Consider the following 23,355-nt stretch of genomic DNA (forward strand, 5'->3'; position numbering starts at 1 on the left):
GCATAGTGTGAAGTTTATTTTTTGTGTTGGTGAAAAAGATATTGAATAGTTATAACTGATTACATGATTTGATTGATGAGATACAAGGAGTACTTGAATAATATGCAGAAAGTGGTGAATATACTAACCCCCCCCCTAAAATTCATCCTTTTTTACATCTCATTTCAACCATTATTAATATCTCATCAATAAAATTCAAAGAAATTGAACAGGTAGTTCAGACTTAACCACTAGGCATTATTGCAGGCCAGAAAATAATGTCTGACCAGCACATAGACTTATGTTGTAGCGAAAACATATAAGTAACTAGGGTTATTATATAAAGAAAAACCTGCTTCCAGTGCATTTGCATGGGTCTGCACAAAAAAAAAAAAAAGCTTGATAAACTTGAATAAACCTGTAACATACTAGCCAAATTTGCAGTAAATGTTCTAAAAAGAGCATAACACCCCCTATTGTTTGTTAAACAAGACTGGCTAGAACTACAAAGTAACTTCATTAAAAGTAACCTTTGTCCAACATGTGTTGGTTGTTGTAAGAAAGCCTTTCTATAGTGTACAGCTTATAAACAAAAGGACTGTGCCTAGAATCTGAGATGTCATTGTCCTCCATTCTTCACCCCACAATAAGCCAGTCATTTAATATAATGCCCCTTTTGGCATATATCTGACCAGACACATGCAACAATTGAAATGCCCACATAGATGCCTTACTAAAAGGATACAAGGCCTAAACAATGTATTCTGCATGCACAGACTCAAAGCCCTGCCACTATTCTCAGTTTCTTACAGACTGCTAAGAGGTGACCTCTGCCTGGCATACAAGGCATCTTGTGACCCAGCCTCTTTTGTAACATCAACAGAATGGTTTGGAAAGACAGGTTTATCTCGCAAAGGATACTGCTGCTGTGGAGCAGACTCCTCATCCACATAAAATAAAGTTCATCCCTGTCTGTTTTCAAGTATAACTTAGATCTGTGGATGGAAAATAGAAACTGTACCTCAGGACTGCCCCCTGTATTGCTAATGGACAGAGGCAGCTCCTAAATACTTTATGCCATGCGTGTGTACCATCAATTTATCTTTGGTATGATCCTAGTTATTCTCATTAGGGATGATACATAATTAGCAATCATGGCAGAAGTAAGCCCAATGAGTAACCAAATGGGTAGGTTATTTCAAGCACAAAAATGGAAAATGGCTAGGCTTGAAATGCCTCCCAAGAGCAGCTAGCCTATTACTTACTTAGGCACCTATGAACTTATGTACATACCTTTCACACAGCTAAAAATTATTTATTTGTTTATTTAATGACATTTGTTTACCAAGAAAGTCTGAATGGATAATTGTATCCATTTTCATCAGATGCCAGGTGAGAAAACCTCCACAAACATAAAATGAAAAGATACATATACATAGGTGAAAGCTGAAATCATATTACAATATATTGTAAATACATAGATTAATTCAAATATTACTGCACATATGGCATGCAGAATAATACAGATGCCATCAATATAACAAGGTTAAGTACCATATCATGTAGCATTGGAAGATGTCAGTATCAGTGAGGGAATTCATCACTCACTCATAAAACAAATGTCAGAGTGATATGTTTAAATAGTGGGTAAGGAAGAGGAGAGGAAGGGAGGGGATAGTGAGAAATAAGTATTTGTTAGAGGTGATTAGTGGAACAGATATGGGAGACAGAAGAATTAAAGAATAACATTAAGATTAAGAGTGGGGATATAAAAGTAGGAGCATGAGATATAAAACAAAGAAAAGTGTAAATAGGCATTAGAGAAGTGGGAGCTGAAATTATTAACCAAGAAAGCAGCATGTGCAAAGCCATGAGTCAAAAAGGAATTCTTTTAGTTGCAGCTTAAATAAATAAATGTTATTTATAGCCTTGATTGGCTCAAGGATTGTATTTCAGACTTTTGCCACACAGTGTGAATATAGACTGTGAACTCAGTTTTTCCAAGGCTTGTAGATAATCAAGTAAACTTTTGTCAGAAAATTGAAGGAGATAATTTGGGAGGCAGTGGTGGAGCATTGTACTTGTAGCCTAGCAGGAAGTGGGATTATATACAATATTGTGAGTTAAGACAAGTTTGATATAATTTAGCTGATGGCACAATTTTAGCCAAATTAAGTTTTAAAGCAAAATTGTGATGTGTTCTGTGACTTGCTATAGCCACCTTGTTGCAACATTCTTCTAGTTTAGATGTTAGGGTGGCTTCAAGGTTAGTCATGCTAGGAGAATGGTATAACAGAGAAGAGTAGGTAAATGATGGAAAAAGACTGACTCTGGAGCATGCAGTATGTTTTGCTCTATATAGCATTTCTACTTTTGGTGACTTTTTTTATATTGCTCTGCATATGTAGGTCATATTTAAGGTTGCCATCTACTGCAATCCTCAGAAGGTTTGTAAGGGCCACTACATGACTTGGAGTCTTGCTTATATGTATGACTTTAAAGTTGTGTTTCAAATGGGTGTCTGATTTGGGGAAGAAGTTGTTGGTACAAAGCCAGTTTTCAATAGAGTTCAAAGCATGTTGTATAACATGTTAAAGGCATGTTGTATAACATGTTAAAGGCATGTTGCATAACATGTTAAAGGCATGTTGCATAACATGTTAAAGGCATGTTGCATAACATGTTAAAGGCATGTTGCATAACATGTTAAAGGCATGTTGTTATAATCTTTTGTAAGTTTTCTAGATTGTCTGAGAGGTAGATGAGAGTCGAATCATCTGCGCCATGTAATGGATGCTTGTTGTCTAGAAGTATAAAGGTTGTTTGCAAAGATTTTAAATAGAAAAGAATCAAGGACAGATGCTTGCTGGCTACCTGTACTGATAGGTAGATAAGGGGAAAGCATGGAATTCCATTTAACTGCCTGGTAATGCTCTAATGAGTAATTGTCCCGTCCCCCCTTAAATAACTACACTACACACAAAAAGACATTTGACGACCTTTATTAAAATGTATTATACAGTGAACTATGTACACAAAAAACAACATTAATTAACTTCTTCAACAACGATGATCTCCGGGCAGCGTCATCACTCAGCCTGGATGAACTTTACCTCAAGGCAGCGTACCAACTCACCTTGATACCTTCTCCACCGGGGCAGCGTACCTACTCAACCACATAAAGAGGCAGCGTACCTACTCACCCCACATCATACCAGAACCATAAACCAATACACCTTCTTTAGAGGGGGAACAGAAGAGGACAATCCTGTCCCTCTTCTCCACCACCAGCCTGATCCCAGGCTGTTCCCCCTCCTAAATCTTAGCCGCAGTCATATCCTCTAAAAATAGTTTCAGATGCAAATTAAAAAGATCCAGACCCACATCATTAAGATGTACTCCATCTATCCGATACCAAGACTCCTCTCCATCCCCAAAATCTCTATGGTCAATAGTATGCATCCCCAAAATATTTAATTGCCTAGCCAACCTTTGATTCACACACCTTCTAACCCTTTCAATCGCCTTATGACTATATGCAGCCCTCCAACACAAATGCGGAACCAACTCTGACCACACAATTTCCGTACTTGGGTACAATGCCTGTAATCTCATCAAATCTCGCAGCATAATGTCCACAAATTGTTTTTTAGGAACAATGCCCAAGTCATTACCCCCTAAATGAATGACCAATATACATGGACAACCCACCTTCAGTTTAGCCCTCTCAAATTTATGTAACAACCCATCCCACCTAAGCCCCCTAACACCATGCCAGGGCACTGACCACCCTAAATGTGCTAAACCCAAATTTACTCCATCATCCCTAACTAAAGCACGCTTCTCTGCCCAGTGGATGAACAAATGCCCCAAGATGATAATGTGCTTCCCTAAAACAAAAGAAGAAAAATTAATCATCAGACCACAACTTATTTAATATAAAATAAAAATGCATTTGAAGACCACCTCCCCACCCTTTTAATAAATTCAATAGAACTACCCTCTCTAGCTAAATCTGAAGCCCTACCTATCCTGAATGAATGAGCTGCAAGCCTCTCTGCTGGAAATCCCATACAACGTAAAACCTTCCTCACCAAAAGTATGAATCTACTACTCGACACCACCTTCCCATCCACTGAACAAAAAATTAACTGATCCACACTCCCCTTTCACCTCCTCACAAATTATTTTGCCCACATTACTGGACAAATGCAATGATTCCTGTCTGATTTAAGCACCACCACACATCCCCTACCCAACTGATCTGTCTTACTCCTCCTTAATGCAATAGTAACCTTGCCCTCACCTGTAATGACATCCTACCAATATAATGAGCCTAACAACCCCAAAATACGAAAAGCGACAAAATATAACCATGTACGTAATGTACCCCACATAAAATAATCCATAGACCCCTTTTGCAACAACCCTAACCCTTTCAACAAAACTTTCAATATAACCCTCGTAATTGGCCATCTAGTATCCTTAAATTCCACCACCATTCTACCCCAACCCCTTAACATACGTCCTAATGTCCAAGACTTAGTGAAATCCTGCAACCTTGCTACCTTAGTGAAAATGCTAATCGCAGCCAAATCCACTGTAACCGTCTGCAATGCCCTGCATAACCCCAAGCACGAGCTACATATTGCAGTAGTAATTCCTCTGACCAAACCCCTTCCTCCTCTGGCAGCTGCAAAATAAACTGATTAAAATCAGAAAGAGCCCTAGCATACGCCTTCCTTGTAGAAGGGGCCCAGGAATGCCGTACCAACCACCTGGCTACATCGACCCAAGATTCCACACCTCCTCTTGCAGGATTTCTGGAACCTCCTCCTCCCATGGAACCAACCCTTGAAACCTGTGAAACTGAAATCGGGACAAGCTATCAGCAATCTCATTCCTTACACCAGGCACATGCACTCCTGTAAAAGAAAAAAATTATTAGAAGGCTCTGCAAAACCAATTTACGTAATACCAACAATAACAAGCCCAACTTAGCTGTCTTCTTTTGCAATACTCTCACTACAGCCATATTGTCTGATTGAAAAACTATTCGTTTGCCCCTCAACTGCTCCTTCCACACCACCGAAGCTGCCCATATAGGCATCAATTTCAAAAAGGCCACGTCCCGCTTCCATACCTCCTCGCAATCCCGAGGCCATTCAGCCACAAACCACTGACCCCTAAAATAGGCCCCCATGCCAGCACCCCCAGCTGCGTCCATAAACAACTGAAGTTCCTCCTGCCCCACCCAGTCTGACTGCCAAAAAGATATCCCATTAAATTGTTGCAAAAACCCGTTCCACAACACCAAGTCCTCCCGCACCAGTTGGGTTACCCTAACCCAATGGTGTTTGCTCTTACCCCATTTCAGCAAGTACGCCAGTAACCTACAAAAAACTCGCCCTGGGTGTACCGCTTGACAGGCAAAATTCAAAAGCACCAGCAACTCCATAACTGAATGAATTCAAATCTTATCCTTACCCAACACCGAACGTATCACTGACCTAAGCCTCTCTATTTTATTCTCTGGTAAACAAAACAATCCCTGCTCTGCATCAACTGTTAATCCAAGAAATTCTAATGCCCTTGCCGGACCCTCCATCTTATGCTCAGCCAATGGTACCCCTAACTCCTCACACATAACCGTAAACTCCTGCAAACCCTTCTGTGCTCCTGCCTTTCCTTTGCCCACCAACAGAAAATCATCTAAATAATGCACTGCCTTTTGAGTCCCCACTTTTTGCTGCCAAATCCAATGCAATACTGTACTGAACTTCTCAAAAGTTGCACATGCCACTGAACAACCCATGGGCATAGCTTTATCAAAGTAGTACTTACCTCCTACCCACATCCCCAGTAGTGGCCAATCCTCCCTCCTAATAGGCAACAATCGAAAAGCGGACTCAGTGTCGAGCTTAACCAACCATGGCTCCCTAAATTCCCTAAACTCTTTTACTGAATCGTCTAAGGAAGCATAATGCACCCGAACCTCCTCTTCTGCAATAAAATCATTTACGGAATTCCCTTCAGATAAGACAAGTGATGTATCACTCTGAATTCCCCTTCTCGCTTCTTCAGCACCAACCCCAAAGGCGACACCCTGTAAGTACTAAAAGGCGGACTATCAAAAGGACCCAATAACCACCCCGCCCTACTCTCTTTCTCCAATAAAGCCTCCAAGATGTCCTCTTTACCTTGAACAGATCGTAAATTCTTGCAACAGCCCCACCTCTTCCCACTGTGGACTTAATAGGAAACCCCTTTTGAAAACCCTGTATTATCTCCTCTTTGATGGCCAAACCAGGAAACCGATGAAGCTTATCCCGGAGAAAATCCACCTTAATAGGGAATGGCTCCCCTCCCTCTATTGCCTCTAAAGAACCCGAGTCCAAATCCCTGGGACCCACAAAGATTATCCCTCCCCCGAGCCGGCTGAAAGCCTTGCCCACCAAAACTACCTTCACGACCCATCACATTGGAGTTCCAGGACAAATCCTGCTGACCACAGCTAGTGGCCGAATGACCCCTCCACATCTCAAACAAACATGGGCAAATTTGCACCCTTCCCATGAACAGGAGTCACTATTAAATGACCAACACACACCCACTGTTTCTGGTCCACTCAACCTTCTGTTAGAGCCCACGTAACTATCCACCATCGTAGCCAACCATAGATCTGGGTGATGCACCTCCCAATGAAGGGACTGGTCCACAGCCTTCCGTTTGCGGAAATGCTGATCATACCAGAGCCACGCATTACCCGGCCTTAACTGTTGCACCTCATGAATGGTAAGGAAATAGCCTAGCAGCGGCAGAGCCTAGTTCCCATTCTTCTCCAGCTGCACTGCCATAAAATAAATAAAGCCAACCTTCCAATTATCCGATGTCCTAGGGCAAAGTTTACCTATCCTCTGCCTTCCCAATGCTGTTAAGGCCGCTAACAAGTCCTTACATTTAGAGGACTCTGCTTTCACTAGCTGTTGGACCCCTTCTGCATCAATCAGCTCAAACAAATCCACATACTCTCCTTTCCAATTTTTTTCCTTAACCGGACCTGAAATATGCAGAGTCAGAATAACTGCTCCTGTCCCCTGCCCCAAAGACTGGGTAGCCAACCAATTCCAAGACCACAGCCCCAAATCAGAGCCTACCTCCGAGCCAAAGCCCAAACTGTCCTCGGAACCCACCACCCCCCCATTGCATCTCTAACCTGGAAACTGGCACCCTGTGCTAGATGCCTCTGCACCTCCGCTATCCCTTGCACACCGCTCCCGAGATCCCCAACTGCCAAGTCATCATCCCTCCTCACCCCACCATTCTCAACACCTAGCTCCCCCGACAATGCTGTTGTAATAAAACCATTATCTGCACCTTCATCTTGCGATGTTCTGGAAACCGGAGTCTCCACTGCCATCCCCTGCTGTGATGCTTGCTGCTTCCCTCCCCGGCTGGGTTTCTCACCACAGAGCAATGCCTCTTCCGACCTGGGGTCTGCTCAGGTTCCTGTACCACCTCCGCTGTTGTCGCCTCCTGGAACAGCTCCTCTGCATGGGCCACGATTGCTTGCCACCTCTGCCTCAGCTCTGATAATTTGGCCATCTGTAAAAGAGAAACAAAATATTAGCACTATTCTATAAGCCCAACTGCCCTAATCTCCCCAAACCCCTGGTATTGCTTTGCCCTGCACCTTAACTTATCCCTGCCTGCCTACCATCACCTTTCACCCCTCTTGTCAGCCACCTCCTACCATTAGTACCCCATCCTACCCTAGCATATCCCCTATCAATATCCCTCCTCCTATGTATCTATGAGGGAAAAAAAATTAATTAATTAATTAATTAAGTCCCTCTAACTATCTCCCTGTCACTCAGCCACCCAATCCCCTCACCATTCACACAAACAAGGCTAAACACACTTACCTTCCCTCCCAGCATGATCCTCTATCTAAGTAATGGTTATTCCACTCAGTGCTCATGCGCGAACCGGCACTAGGACTTAACGGCCGAAAGACCAGCAGTAGCAACCCACTACACCACCAGGGAGGATGGAAAAGCCATATCACCATAACCACCACCGTAAACTGGGACAGAGGGACACCCTACCAGCCATGGCGCCATCCTGAAGGACTAGTAGACTGACTGAAACCCACAAACCCACCAGGGAGCATGGACTGACAACCGCCACTATACCACCGATGAAGAAGATGACTGACCCCCGAACTCAAGCCGCAAACACTGGGGAAGTGACATGGATACATCAGCCCACAAACCCAACTGGGATAAGATGCTCAGGACAACTGCGACGCCATTCTGAAGTGGAACTGGAGAGGCAAACAGACACCCACGAACTCCCCAGGGAGTGCGAACTACAAACACCGCCACTACCAGAAACGAAAATAGAGCCGGGAGCACCCTGGACCCACGAACCCACCAGGGATAAGCTACTCATACACCGAAGGACACCCAGACGACCGCAAAACCATCCTGAAAGGGAACTGGAGAGGCAAACGGACACCCACGAACCTCCCAGGGAGCGCAAACTGCAAACACTGCCACTACCACCAATGAAATGGAGCCGGGAACATGCTGGACCACCGGGGAGTTGATCCACCGCTATACCCCAACGCAACCTCCACCCATGACCACCGGGAGAACATCTACCCCAGGAATGAACACAACTGGCCAACAAACCCACCGGGGAGCACGAGGGGATGATCTACTGCTACCCTTCAACCTAACTGGGACCGGATTACACCGATGGACCCCCCCCCTTTGCCTACCACGACCACCGGGGGAAGGTCTTACTGTTTTTTTTTTTTTCTTTTTTTTAACTGTACCTGACCACATGGCATCGATGGCCTGCTACCTGACGGAGCTAAGGACAGGCCCAGCCTCCCCCCACGTATGTCCCTCAACCACAAGGCTCCACCAAACAAGGCCCGACGAATCCGCAGGAGACCGGCGGATGACAAGAGCAAGGAAAACTTCACCCACCCAGGTAAGCCTAGCACTATTCCCATCCACTTTATTATCTATAGCTACATCATTCTATGTATTTTTTTTTGTTTTCCACCCCCCCAACCGTTCACCCACACATACACACACCCACACACACAGTACTCTATCACCCTTTCCTATCAGTAAGCTCAAACTATCTTCCCAGACTCCAGCTCCCCCCTTAACCTAATCCCTAGAAAACACCAAAGGGGAAACTGACCCAGACCACCTAACCCCTTCGATCCCCACCATCCAAGGCCTACCTTTATCCACGATACCTACAGGTCGTCTGAACGTAAGCTAGTTATCACTTCACGAACTCACGTCAAATGTGCCTACTTCCTCTAATCCCAAACCCTTAGTACTGTCAGAAGTCCCACCTACTCCTACCTCACTTCCTTTTACATCTTCCTCTCTCCTTAACCCTTTCACCACCACAAACCCACTATCCTAACCAACTGCAATCCTTACCTTCCTTTCTACCACTATATCCTCCCCACACCCCTTTACTCCCTTACTCGAGGGACCGGGACAACTTAGTTTGTCCCAAACTGCATTTACTAAAATAATACTGACAACCGCCACTATACCACCGATGAAGAAGATGACTGACCCCCCGTGGACAGTTGTAAAAGGAGGTTTTTAATTAATTTATTTACTTGGAGACAAAACTGTGAAAGCTTTTGATAAGTATTGGAATAAGAAAAATACATGTTCACCTATTTCCCTGGTTTTATTTATGTTATCTGCAGAAGTTAAGAGAATAGTTATTATGCTATGGGCAGGTCTAAACTATACTGAGTATTGAGTAGTAGTTATTCCTTTAACAGATGCTGCAGTACTTGTTTATGGAAACATTCTTCAAATATCTTGAGAGGGGAATAAGATGACAATGGCTCGTAGTAAGTGATGGATTAACAAAGATGTTTCTTGTTTTAAAAAAGGCAGGAATTGAACAAATTGTGTGATGTTGCTTAGGTTATATAATATATAGCAATATATATGAAGTAAAATATTTGTTATAGTAATTATAGTGTGATTACTTTAATTTGCCTATGTTTCAAGTGATAATTCAATAAAGGTGTTTGGAAAAAAAATGACAACGGTTCTGAAATTAGATACCCCTGAAGAAGTGCCACCTTTATGGAGCTGTATGATGTGGGAATTCTTTTCCATATTACAGGAGTACTGGATTCCTATGCTGACCTGCTTATAATGATATAGACTGGATGTGCTGCAGTTCTGAGGTATTCTGCAGGAAGATTATCAACAGATGAACAGAGGGTAAACAGGGTTTACGTTTGGATAAATATATATATATATATATATATATATATATATATATATATATATATATATATATATATATATATATATATATATATTTTTTATTAAGGAGGTAGCAACTGTCTTTAATGTGAGGGGAGAGTATATTAGTGCATGGGAATAGACAACAGTCAGCAGAGTCAGGAAATGATTCATCACTGAGGGCAGCTATGCTGTCCGTGAAGTACAAGTTAAACTTGATGGCTGTTTCTAAGTGGAAGTTGTTGGAGATTAGGGACATTACTAATTCCACGGTATAACATTTGTTTTGATGGATGGCCTGAGATTCTGGGAGTTATATGCATGGTTGCTTTGTAAATCTAAATAGTATTTCTTGTCAAGGCTGACTTGCCTTTTTAATAAGGATACACATTTCTTTAAAGCATTGTAGGTTTTGGGCAATTTTAAGTTTCACCAATCTTTCCATGCCTTGTCTCTATTTTGCATAAGACTACTATTCTGATTAGTAAGCAAAGAGGCAGAGGCAGATTTTACTCTGTTTCTATGTAGTGCTGTAAGGCTGTTCAGGATGCTATGTAAACTTGAACCGAACCTTTTTTATTGTCTCATCTACTGGCCAGACTTTTAGAATAGTTCAGTTAAATGAAAATGCATTTTTTATGATACCACTTTACACAAAAATCATAAAAAAATGCTTCTTTCTGGTATGCTGAGAACTTAGCAAAAACATCTGCTCTCCATTTGTTTAATTGGTTGTCTAGTTAATTAGTGTGTCCAGGATCCTGGGAGTATCCCCTACTCTTTTTAATAAGTGTCATGAGATATTTTAGAACCACTTGAACTGCCACTAACTCGGACAGATAGGGCCTCAGTTTAAGTTCTCATCCTGCAATCATGCCAGCAATTCCATACACGTGGTTTTCATAGTTATTGCATGAAACCCTATCAAAACAGTAATCTTGAATAAAAAGAGCACAAAATAATTTTTTTGCAGATATGCAGATACTTATAAATAAAAAACAATGTTATTGCATGCAGTACTATATCATACTTCCCACTATTGTAAATATCTCCCTTATTAATTCTGCATCTCTATTATTGTACTAAATATAATCTGCATTTTGAACCTAATGTCTTACCTATAGACTAATCAAATCTTACAGCTGTGTTAAAAATATATATTCCTAATATATATATATATATATATATATATATATATATATATATATATATATACACATATTTTCCTACTGACCCTTTCTTTTATTTACCTCTAGATCCAGCTGAATGCACCAAATGAGAATGGAAATTTTGCACTTATAAAAATCTGTGTTTGTCTGTGTGTGTGTGTGTGTGTGTGTGTGTGTGTGTGTGTGTGTGTGTGTGTGTGTGTGTGTGTGTGTGTCGCTTTCTCTCTATATGCATATATATCTATATATGCATATATCTATATATATATATATATATATATATATATATATATATATATATATATATATATATATCTATATATATATCTATATATATATCTATATATAGATATATATATATATATATGTAATGCATACATTAATCATACACCTGTGAGAAAGTCAATGCAGCTGATTGAAGATTGGCTTGTTGAACCTTACCAGCTTTCTCATACTGAGATGGTGGTAGAGTGGAAATCAGGAAATATGCCATTTCCTCACTGCAGTACCATCTATTTTTTATGTAAGTAGCAGGAGTTGTGGGAGTACACTGGGGCTTGCCCCTCAAGAAAAATGCTGGTTGAGTGTTTTCTTTCGATCTTGTTTGGATCAATGTTTGTTTGTTTTGTCCAAGTGAGGTTAATAGAGTTAATGTCCACTTTTCTGTACATTGATAAAGAGTTATTCACTTGACCTAAAACTCATTTGACTGACTTTCATTTGACTGGCACCAAAATTACCTAAATTTCAAATTACTGACAACTCATTTGACTGACTCTCATTTCACTGACTTTTAAGACATAGACTTGTTGTGGGTTTCCCTTCACCTGTGACTTGCTTGTGATAAAAAGAATTACTGTAACTTACAGTGCTGACTGTCAGAATACTGACAGTTATGTAGAAAGAAGTGTTTTAGTGTTTCTAAATGTGGGTTTTTCTCTTTACATTTTTATGGAGAGTATCTAAAGTAATTTGGCAAATGTTTTGTGCATTCCCAGCAGTAGTGGCAGCGTGTACAGTAATGTAAGGCAAGTTAAAGGCATATGCTCTTTTCCCCACTGTAGTGCGATCCTGGAGTTAGTATTTATAATTAGGGGGGTGCATAGCCCCCCACCTAGTTTGATTGTACATTATCCAGTTTCTGTTAAGTGGGTAAGTAAGCAGATTTTAAGTTCTGGAAAGAGTTAGTTATTAGTGTTCTAAGTGTGCATGTCTATGGTTTAAGATTTAGTATGTTGAATTTCAGCACTGTAAGATGTCAGTGAAATGAGAGTCAGTCATATGAGTTGTCAGTAATTTGAAATTTAGGTCATTTGGGTGTCATTCAAATGAAATTTAGTCAAATGAGTTTTAGGTCAAGTTAAGTACTTCCGTATATATATATATATATATATATATATATATATAAATGCTGACTGTACACAGTATAAGCTACCAGGTATATGGAGGAATGGGAGGTAGAAAGGAGAGGATAGTTAAGAAATGGTGAAAGAACGGTGGGAAAAATCACAAAGGAATGTAGGAGGGAGACAATTAGTAGAATAGCAGCATAGTATGAAGGAAATGAGCAGCTATGGAAAGCGACTAGATTTAGATTATGCTTCCTACTGTACAGGACTTTTAGGATTCTTCATAATATATAGATATATATTTAGATTTTTTTCCTTTTAAGTTGGCTGTGGAAGGCTTGGTAGGAGAGTGATTATCCCCAGAATTCAATAAACCCCTGCAGTAAGTGTACACTAAGTGTACACCGTTTTGAGTGAACACATGCATGACTCTCACCTTCTTCCTCCTAATTTTAGTTTTTCTACTGATATTCTTGCAGCTTTGAATATTTACAGGGATTCATAAGGGTAACCACAAAGTGTACACTACATTTACACTTAGTGTAATCTTTCTGAGTGACTTGAAAGCACAACAAATGTTATAGGAATGCTCTTGAATGCATACTTAGTGTAGGCTTTTTTGAATCTGGCCCTACTTATTTAATGAGAGGGCTACCCAAAAGGTAAGTTAAGTGTGTTAAGACAGTGTAGTAGGTACAACAAAGACTATTCATAGAGAGATGCAAGGAGGAGTTTTGTTGGATTGTGATCTTAGTGTTTAATCGTGCACCTTTTAGTTAATCTGCTAGCAAAAAGGTCTGCAGGTTTAAGAGGTTATAACTGAGGTATGCTAGGTGTAGGGAGTACCTTTGTTTAAATGGAAGCTATTTGAAGGACATTGGAGTGATGTTATCTTTTTTTTGGCCAGGGAGATGAATCTACAAATTGTCAGCTGAAGTTTGGATGATGGTTACATTTTCTTGGAAACATGTTGGTGTGTGTGTGTGTGTGTGTGTGTGTGTGTGTGTGTGTGTGTGTGTGTGTGTGTGTGTGTGTGAAATGGCCCATTTGGTGGGTAGAGAATACACAGGCTTGAACCCTGTACCTTGAATTCCCTACCACCGTTTGTAAAGAATTTTCAGATTTTTGCCTCATCTTTGTTCTGTTCTGTTCCTCATAAAAATCTGTGGTTTCTGTATTTGTGTGTCTTTTCACAGTTAGTAATGCAGTGATGCAGCAGTAGCAATGTTGCCTGACAACTACAGGTTCTCTGGTTTGATTCTTGACTGGGGTGCCTTCTGTGTGGAACCTGCATGTCCTCCCTTTCTTTGTGTGGATTTGTTCTGGTGTCCTCCCATATTACAAAAACATGTGTCTGGAGTGTTTCTGCTGAAAATTGGCTTTTGTTCCAAGTAAGACTTTCCTGGTTAACAAATGTTAAATAAATAAAAATAACAAGCATTTGAATTTCAGACTTCATATTCTTCAGAAAGTACATGGTAACACAAAAACATTTCTTCTAGCAATTTTCCTAAGTTTATAAGATGGATATTTGAAATTTGTCCCTATTTTGGGACTGTATTTCCCCCATTATTGGCTACATCCAGGTTTTTTGTGCTAAGGTTGAGAGCTATGGTAAGAACTGAATTCACTGAATATGTTTGAGGGCTGTATTCCCCCATTACTGCCTTTGGCCAGGTGTTTTTGCTAAGATGGTGAGAGCTATGGTTAAAACTGAATTTGCTGAATATGTTTGGGGGCTGTATTCCCCCATTATGGGCTTTGTTCAGGGGTTTTGTGCTAAGAGGTTGACAGCTATGGTGAGAAACAAATTCACTAAATGGTAGCGATTTAAGTTTCAGTCTTCCTCCCTTTCACAAAACAGCTGATTTGGCATAGTGGTATGTTGCTCTGACTGTTTTGCACAGGGGCTGGGTTCATGCCTTAGCAGTGAAATGTATGGTGGTAACACCGCATTTTATTCTAGCAACTTTCCAACATTATACAAGCAATGTTTAAAATGTGTCCCTGGTTTTTGGGCTTTTGTCCCCCCAATACATTTTGGCTTTTTCCAGACTTCTTGTGCTGCAAAGTTCAGCGATACAGCTGAGTGCTGAGTAGATTTTACAAGGATCTGAAAGCTGCAGGGAAGCAAAAGTTTAGTGCTGCTTATGCTGAGGGTGCTTGCATTGTTAATAGCACAACAGGTAGTGTACTTGCTTTTGATGCAGAAGGCTGTGGGTTTTACTCCCACAGTAAATACATGCATTTCTGATACTGTGCTGTGTTATAAAGGGGTGGATGCTGCAGTCCTTTTTGGCAAAGATACCTAGTAACCATGAACCTGTTATCAGTTTGCCATCCATTCCCTATTGCAATATTACTAGCTTATCATTTTTTAGGATAACATAGGCAATTTATTCCTCAAGTTCAACAGGCACCTTATTTGTAGATGAAACAATGAAATATAAATTTTTTTGCTAGCAGCAACCTCTTCATTAGTTACAGATCCCTTTAATGAGGAATTATTTAGATGACTTTTACTTCTTCAGAGATTGTGCATATTTACTGATACTGGTGGACTGTAGAAGTTTGAGTAGACGTTTATGATGGAAATGCTCTGAATTGGGCAGTTTTGTCATTATTGGTGCATACATTTTGTTTCATTGTTTACTGGAAAAATGTTCAAAGCAATAAATTTAAAACACCCTCTAAAATTGTACTGTATTGTAGAATAAATATAATTTAATACAATCAGGAAGATGTGTCAAAGAGCATGTATATGTTTCATGTGCAAGGGGCCTGTGATTTGAAAGCAGCCCAACGTTAATCTTTATCTGCCACTGGCAAAATGTATTTTCTTTGAATGTGGGTTTCAATGCTTTTTCAATGAATGTGAGTTTCAAGGGCAGAGGAGTTTTAATGCTGTCTATTTTCATTGTGAGACTGCATTGCTTTGTTTAGTAGATATCTGTTAGTGTTTGTGCTGTAAAATGAAAAATAAAACTTTCAAATGAAGTCCCAATCATCACAGAAGTAAAGCAGTATGCACATTAGTGTTTATGGTAAATAGGGTGAAATAGCCAAGTAATGGTTCATTGGAATGGCTGCAGGAGGGAAGCTCTATTCGACCATGATTTTGTGAGGGGGAAAGGGAGCTAAACTCAAAGACAGCCCCGGCTGAACTATACCTCTCAACTGTCCAGATTTTTGCAGAATGAATAGATTTTTGCTTCTTATTTTTGGTCTGTTCCTCATAAAATTTTTGGTTTTCTGGCAAATCATTTAGGAATTAAGTCACTAAATAATGACAGACACTGAGTTTCAGACTTCATTACCTTCAGAAAATGCATGCTAAAGCAAGACCTGTTATTCTATCACTGTCTCAGTTTATACAAGAGCATTTTTTACTACTGTTTATATGTTCCTCCAATATATTTGGCCTTGTCCAGATTTCCTGCATTAACAGGTTGATAGGTACATGCAAATCAATTGCTTTACAGAATTAGGCATATCCAAACCTCACAACTGTCCCTAATTTGGCTCAAAATGTTGCTCTTTCCCTAATAATCCTTCTGCAAAATGGCAATTTTGGAAGAAAACGTGGAGGGTTTACAATTATTAAATAACTGTAATAATCAGAGTTATAGACTACTTTTACTTCAGAAATGCATGTAGATTGTTTTATTTTGTCAGCTGCTCAAGTTAGCAGTACTAATTTTAAAAAAAGCGTCCCTTCTTTGACAGGTTCCCAGCTGTATTTTGTGGCTATTTTATATTTTTGCATCACATTTTTGGTCCGTTTTTCATAAAATTGTGGGTTTTTTTTGGCAAATTAGTGGCAAATCATTAAAGACTGAAGTTAGAAAATGATGACAGACATTTGAGTTTCAGATTTCATACCCTTCAGAAAATTAATACTAATACAAGACCTACTATTCTATTACCTTTCTAAGTTTTTAAGAGCAATATTTAAAATTGCCCTTATTTTTTGGCCTTGTCCCACTTCTATGTATGGCTTTGTCCAGATTTCTTGCTCTGAGGTTGAGAGGTATAACAAATGTGTCAGGGCCATCACAGTCAGTCAGAGATATTTCAAATTGTGACATACTTGTTGCACCCCACTCCCCCATGTAGTGACTCTGGATGTGTCCAAGCAAGGCAATAAGCAGTTATGCACTATAAATGTGCAGAGTATCCCCCCATCCAAGGTAGACACAAGTACTACAGTGACGTTTCATCTATCCTTGATTTTGCAGAATGTTCTAGTTTCTGTCATATTTTTATACTGTTGATTTATGCTTATTATAATTCAGAAAGTGCCTGTTGCTCTGTGTTTAAGTAGCAATGCTTTAATGACCATCAGGTAAGCTTGTCTGCGATTGTAAGATGCAAGTAAGCTTTAATAAGCATACTGTTAAAGAACTGCCAACATTGAAAACCTTTCTGTTGTTGCCATGCAGAGAATACTTACATAACTAGATAATGTATAAGCCTTGGGTATTGAAATGCATATGACATTATTTGTTATAAAGGACAGGATTACATTATTTTAAGAAGCTCATTACATTTGTTGGAGACTTGCAGTCATCTTTGCAGGCTTTACCTGTAAACTAAACAGAATGCCAATCTATCATGTGTGGTCCATAACCTGTGCAGTAATCCTTTAAGCAATGTATCTTAGGTCAGTTTTTCATTCATTCTAGGGGCTCTATCCTAGGGCATTTATTATAGGGGCCAGCAGAATAGGTTTAGCTTCCCCCATTTTTTTTTTATTTTATTATGCCCTTTTATGAGGTGTTTAGTATACTGTGCCTCTGTCTACAGACACACACAAGTGATATACGGGGGTAAACCCTCGATCTCCCATCCACTCATCAAGATTCCTCTTGAGAGAGTCAATGAGGGACTCTGCTAACCTGGACTGGTGGGTTATGAATCTGTCTGTCAGCATGTCCTATTTATTTCAGTGCTGAGGTTCAAGTCAGTCGAGAGTCTGTAGCTCAATGATGGGATTTTTTTCTCTGAGTTCAACCATTCCATCGGGTTCGGGTTGGACATGACCTCGTCAGGCAGCACAGCATCTGACTGAACGGTATGCCACTACTTAGAGCTGGAGAGTTTCTTAAACGGGCAGCATATGGCATCTGTTTGAGCCCTTGATCCGAGGCCCTTGGAGGATGCTTATTAGGGCTGAGAGTCGATTAGTAGTTTGAGTTTGGCTGCGAACTTGTCCACACCAGCCACAGTCTGGCCAGTCCTGCCTGTACGAAATATATACTGAACAAGAGTCCCAGGAGGAGCCTTGTGGGACACCACTTGAAAAACTGTTTGAGTCCTGACATGGCTCCAGCAATTGAGCTTGTTTCTTGTTTGCCTTTCATTTTTTACCTTGATTAAGTTTTCCCATGAAACAAGTAGATAGTTGTTGTCAGGCAGCAGGTCTTTTTTGGATAAGAAACATTTTTACAAGTGGTGGTATCACAGAGATTGCTACTTTCAGCATGTTATTTGGTACTTTAATAAAGCAGAATATAAATTATAATTAGAACTGCAGTGCAAGGAGAAGTGGTTTGAGTTGAGTGCTGCTTGTTTTTCTTATACTTGATTTTGACTGGCATTCCAGTGATGTATTTAAAAAGTAATTTCTTTTTTCATGCCTCACAGCCTTTTTGTTTCCATCTAGATATTAAGTTAGCTGTCATGCAGTCAATGCATTGAAATATTTTTTTTTTCTTCTACAGTTCATTTTGTCTTGATTGGACTCTCATAATGATGGTTTGGCACCCAAGGCAGCGTACTTAATTAAAGTTACAGTGTTTGTGGTTTTGAGCCTCCCTCGCCTTCCCTTCCCTCAAACGCCCCCCGCATTCAGTCTCCCCCCTCCAACCCCTCTTTGAAGTCCCCAAGTCCCACTCCACACCTACGTTTTTATATATGATGTTATTATTAATGCCATGCAGTTGTTGCTGAATCACATTTTTTTTTTTTCATTTTTTTTTTTCCTTCACAGTCTCACACAGGTATAGTTTACTTCTCAGATGATTAAAATACTTCTTCTCATGGCAAAATGCTTTGCTAACATTTAACATTTCATATTGACTGACTTTCTGAAATATTTTTTTTTTTGAAGGTAAATCTGATCTACACAGGCATTCACCTATGATTCTTGTCATATATTCAATATTTTAGGATGGGAATTTAGACTAAAATTACTGAATTAGGTTATATTATTGCTTATGCATTAAATAATGTGAATATAACCTTGTATCTGTAGCAAATCTCCATATGTTGATCATGTCTGTACTAAAATTATTTTTCCTACAACTTGAAATGAGATTCCACGTTCTGTTTCATTAAACCAACAATAAATCCTTTTACTATGTATCCAGGCAGAACAGAAGTGAAAACAGCATGTTGAAATTCTAAGGTCCACTTCTGAAAAACTAGCATACAGTTTGCACAGAATAGCCTGATTATTATTATAGTTCTCAATTCAAGATACCATTGGGGGGATTTAACAAAGCCTACACAGCCTTATTTACCATGTAGGCATTGTGGCATGCTGCTTGCATGAAAGTAAGCAGGTTTGCAATTCAGTAAACACAGATGGGGAGCACGCACACATGCGCCCACACAGGAGTATCCATGGCATGCAAATCACATCATAAGGAGATGGATTTCATGCAAATGATGGAGGTAGAATGATCCATCAAGCAGAGAGGCAGTCCTGCAGACCCTGTATTGGTGCCTGCAGTGTACACGGAAAAATTACGTGTACAGGATTTTAAACAGACAACAGGGGCTCTAAAAGTGTAGTTAGATGGAAAGAAATAGCATAGCAGATACAGTTATGTGCAAAAGTATCCTTCATGTGTCTGAAAACATAAGGGAGATAAGTTAAAATAATTTTATTTTTTTAATCATCTGGCTCTGTTTGCGCAGCGTGCCGCAGTGCACAAACATATAGTTAGGAAAAAATAATAATAAAAAAAAAATAGTGGGAAAAACAAATTTCATAGTATGCAACAGAAATGCAGTATGGGAACCTGTGAGGAGTATCCACAATGGTGGTATGGTGCTGTTGCTAACTAGGTAGGGCCTGGAACCATGTAGTTTCCAAATTGTTTGCACGGAACCCTATCAAATGAGTTGAGGGTTACTGAATAGCACAAATGGGTATCTGTGTCCACAGATCCAATCTGTGTAGGCACAGAACCATGACGTCATCCACAGAAGAGGTAGCTGACATCACTGGGGGTGTGTCTGAGTACTTGTAAGCTCATCGGAGCTCAGACGCTCCTGTTTGCGTGGCACGCCACTGTGCTCAACAAGGGGTATGTACACTGGCTGCTAAGCTTTGTTTACCTTCAGGGAATGTGTTTCAGCATGTTTGCATGACACACCAGCATGCTAAGCATTCCCTTTCAGGGAGGTGTGTCCAATAACTGCTGAGCTTTGTTTACCTTTGCAGCACTTGTTTTCGCATGTTTGCGTGGTGCACCGCAGTGCTGAGTGTATCCAAAAGCCAATGATATATTAATTACTGATTCATTTAAGGTGGAATGCATCATAGGTAGCCAATGACACAGCCTACACCTACAGCAAAGCCCAATAAAGGTTGCATACACCCTACAATCTGAATTCTTCCCCAAATTCTGCATCAGTGGAGTACAGACTTGGGAATTTTAACTGAAGGAATGCTAGGGGCTGCTGCAGGTCTGCTACATCTGTATGGCTGTTTAAATTCATGGGCTAACTAAATTATCCGGTACATAACACTAAATAAGGTGTTTTTTATGTCAAGAGCTTCATATGCGTATGCATAACAGTTGCCTAAGCCTTTTTTACTAAACACTTTGTACCTGTGTAAATAGTATAATGTGATGCTACTCTTAAACCCAATACCCTTCCTGACTGGATGATAATTTATTATTTCAGTTACTTTTTACAGCACTTCTCTCTCATTCCTCTTTCTGAGACCTTAATGTAATAATTATTTTTGTCTCCATCTTTTCATTTAGTGACCACTGTCCCTGCGAACGGGTTCTCTTGCAGTCCCCCACTTTGCTGAATCCTTGGCCATTGACCACATCTGCAGTGAAAACACTAGCCACAAGGACTCAAGGGCTTTAAAAAGAAAATAAGTTACCGTAGGTGCCTAGCTACATTTCCCTGTTAGCCTGCTACTGTAGAAAGTACCTGGTCTAAAGCAGAACTAATTGGCTCTACCCATGGCTAGGGACAGCAGCTGCTCCCCACCCCCATCAGCTGTAAATACACAGTTGCTCCCCACCCCCATCAGCTGTAAATACATCCCCCAGTTAAACTTTTTCTTTTTAGTTATCAGTAAACCAAGATAAAGCTCTAGGCAAAAAAAAGGTAATCCAGTAGATACACTGAAATTGGCCACTTGTAAAATAGAGGCAAGAGGGTACTTAAACTGTCACTTTTTGTCTGCTTCAAACTAGGCATCTACCCAGAAAGGACACAGATGAAATCAGGTCTATAGATTGTTTTTCCCTTCTCAATTCTAATAACTCCTAACAATTTGGCTATTTAGACACTTACCCTGCAATCTTTAGCCTGGTGGGGTTCTAGCCCACTCCATTCGCTACTCTCACTTTGCTCCCCTCCCTGCCCCCTATTCCCACCCACCCCCAGTACCTCTACATTTTTTCTTAGCCTTAAGCCCACCCCTAATTACCACCAATTAGGCTACACCACTAGTCACCCCCTCCCCTACATCCAACACAATCATGCTACTACTTAATATAATAACAGTCATAACCTGCATAGTTCTAGCTCACATTACATCCTACCAAGGCTCTGCAGTCACATGCCCCAACAACTTCCACTGTACTCTCTCAACACTCAAACATTTATACTATAATTACACAACCCCTGTCACCAAAAACATTCTCCCAATACACACACTCCATTACCAAACACCTAACACACTCAAAAATAAAATATCACTAAGATACCATAAGCAATTTACTATGTATATAAAACATATTCTAAACACTCTCTATAAACTAGCCGTCGCTGGAGACATCCATCCAAACCCTGGTCCTCCCAAATCTAACCCAACCACAAACCCTAGTCCAAGCAACACACCCCCACACAACTCAACTCCTAGCCAACAAAAAAAACAATAGATCTACTTATAATGTCCCTAAACATCAGAAGCATATGCAATAAAATCCAAGAGCTACATGCCAACATAAGCATATATTCCCCAGATATTCTCTTCCTAACTGAAACCTGGCTAAAACCTCACATCAAAAGTGAGGAAATACTTCCACCAGAATACAAAACCCTTCACATAGACAGATTTCCAAAAAAGGAGGTGGTGTAGCATCGACATTTAAACACCACCTCAGTATTCAACTCCTGAACACATCTGCCTCTCACTACAACAATGAAGAAATCCTTTATGCCAATGTCATACTAAACCCAAGCAAAACAATCAATATCATAGCATGCTATTTCCCATCAGGACAAAATATTACACCCCTAGAAAATCTCTTGAGCTGGGCTACTCTATCTCTTCCCCAGGAAACCATCATTCTCGGCGACTTTAACATCAACTGACTATCCTGTAATAGTCTCCCAACCATTCACCTTAATCTCCATGGGTTCACTCAACTCATCAAATCCCCTACCCGAATCAACAAAAACCCTAACAATCCTACCTTACTTGACTGGATCCTAGTCAACAAAGCCCCTCACTCTTACCTAGCAGGCTGTTTACCTGACAGTCTTAGTGACCATTCCCCCACTTTCCTAATTCGGCACCACACAAACAGTCTCAAGCCCATTATCCACAGGAAAATACGGAATAAGTACAACTTCAACCCCACCTCCTTTATCTCCTCCCTGCAAAAAATTAACTGGTCACCACTAAAATACCTCAACCTAGATGAGGCTGTCCACTTTTTCAACAGTACCTTCCTCTCCATCCTAAACACCCATGCTCCTGTAAGAAATGCCAAAGTCAGATCCAGGCATGCCCCATGGTTACAAAAGACCACCAGAACCCTAATGAAATCTAAGGCCTGGGAGCACTGGCGACTAACAAAAAATAACTCAGATAGGCAATCATTCCTTGAAATGCACAATAAAGCCAAAAAGCAAATAAAATTAGACAAATCCTTCTAATATAAATCCACCCTAAACTCTACCAACCACAACCTCAAGCAATACAGGTCCACTATTAACACTATCCTACACCCAGGGAAGGTTGATACCCCCCAACCATCCATTCCCCCTCCTTCAGCAGTATTGCCGAATCCTTCAACAAACACTTCACTGAAACTATAACATCTCTAAACAAACAACACTTCCCTACAACAGTCCCCCCCAAATCCTAACCCTAAACTCCCAGTCCTCTTTTCTACTTCACCTCAGTACCTATCTCCAACATAAAAAGACTATAGTCAAAACTTAAACCCACCAAACTCGCAGCTGACAACCTCCCCGCTGAATACTTGAAAATTGCAGCTGATACACTAGCCTACCCAATTTCAATTGTATTCAACCGTTCCATAACAGAAGACTGTGTTC

The sequence above is a fragment of the Protopterus annectens genome, chromosome 5.part1, assembly GCF_019279795.1.
Source record: "Protopterus annectens isolate FY-2018-M chromosome 5.part1, PAN1.0, whole genome shotgun sequence".
Classification (NCBI taxonomy): Eukaryota; Metazoa; Chordata; order Ceratodontiformes; family Protopteridae; genus Protopterus; species Protopterus annectens.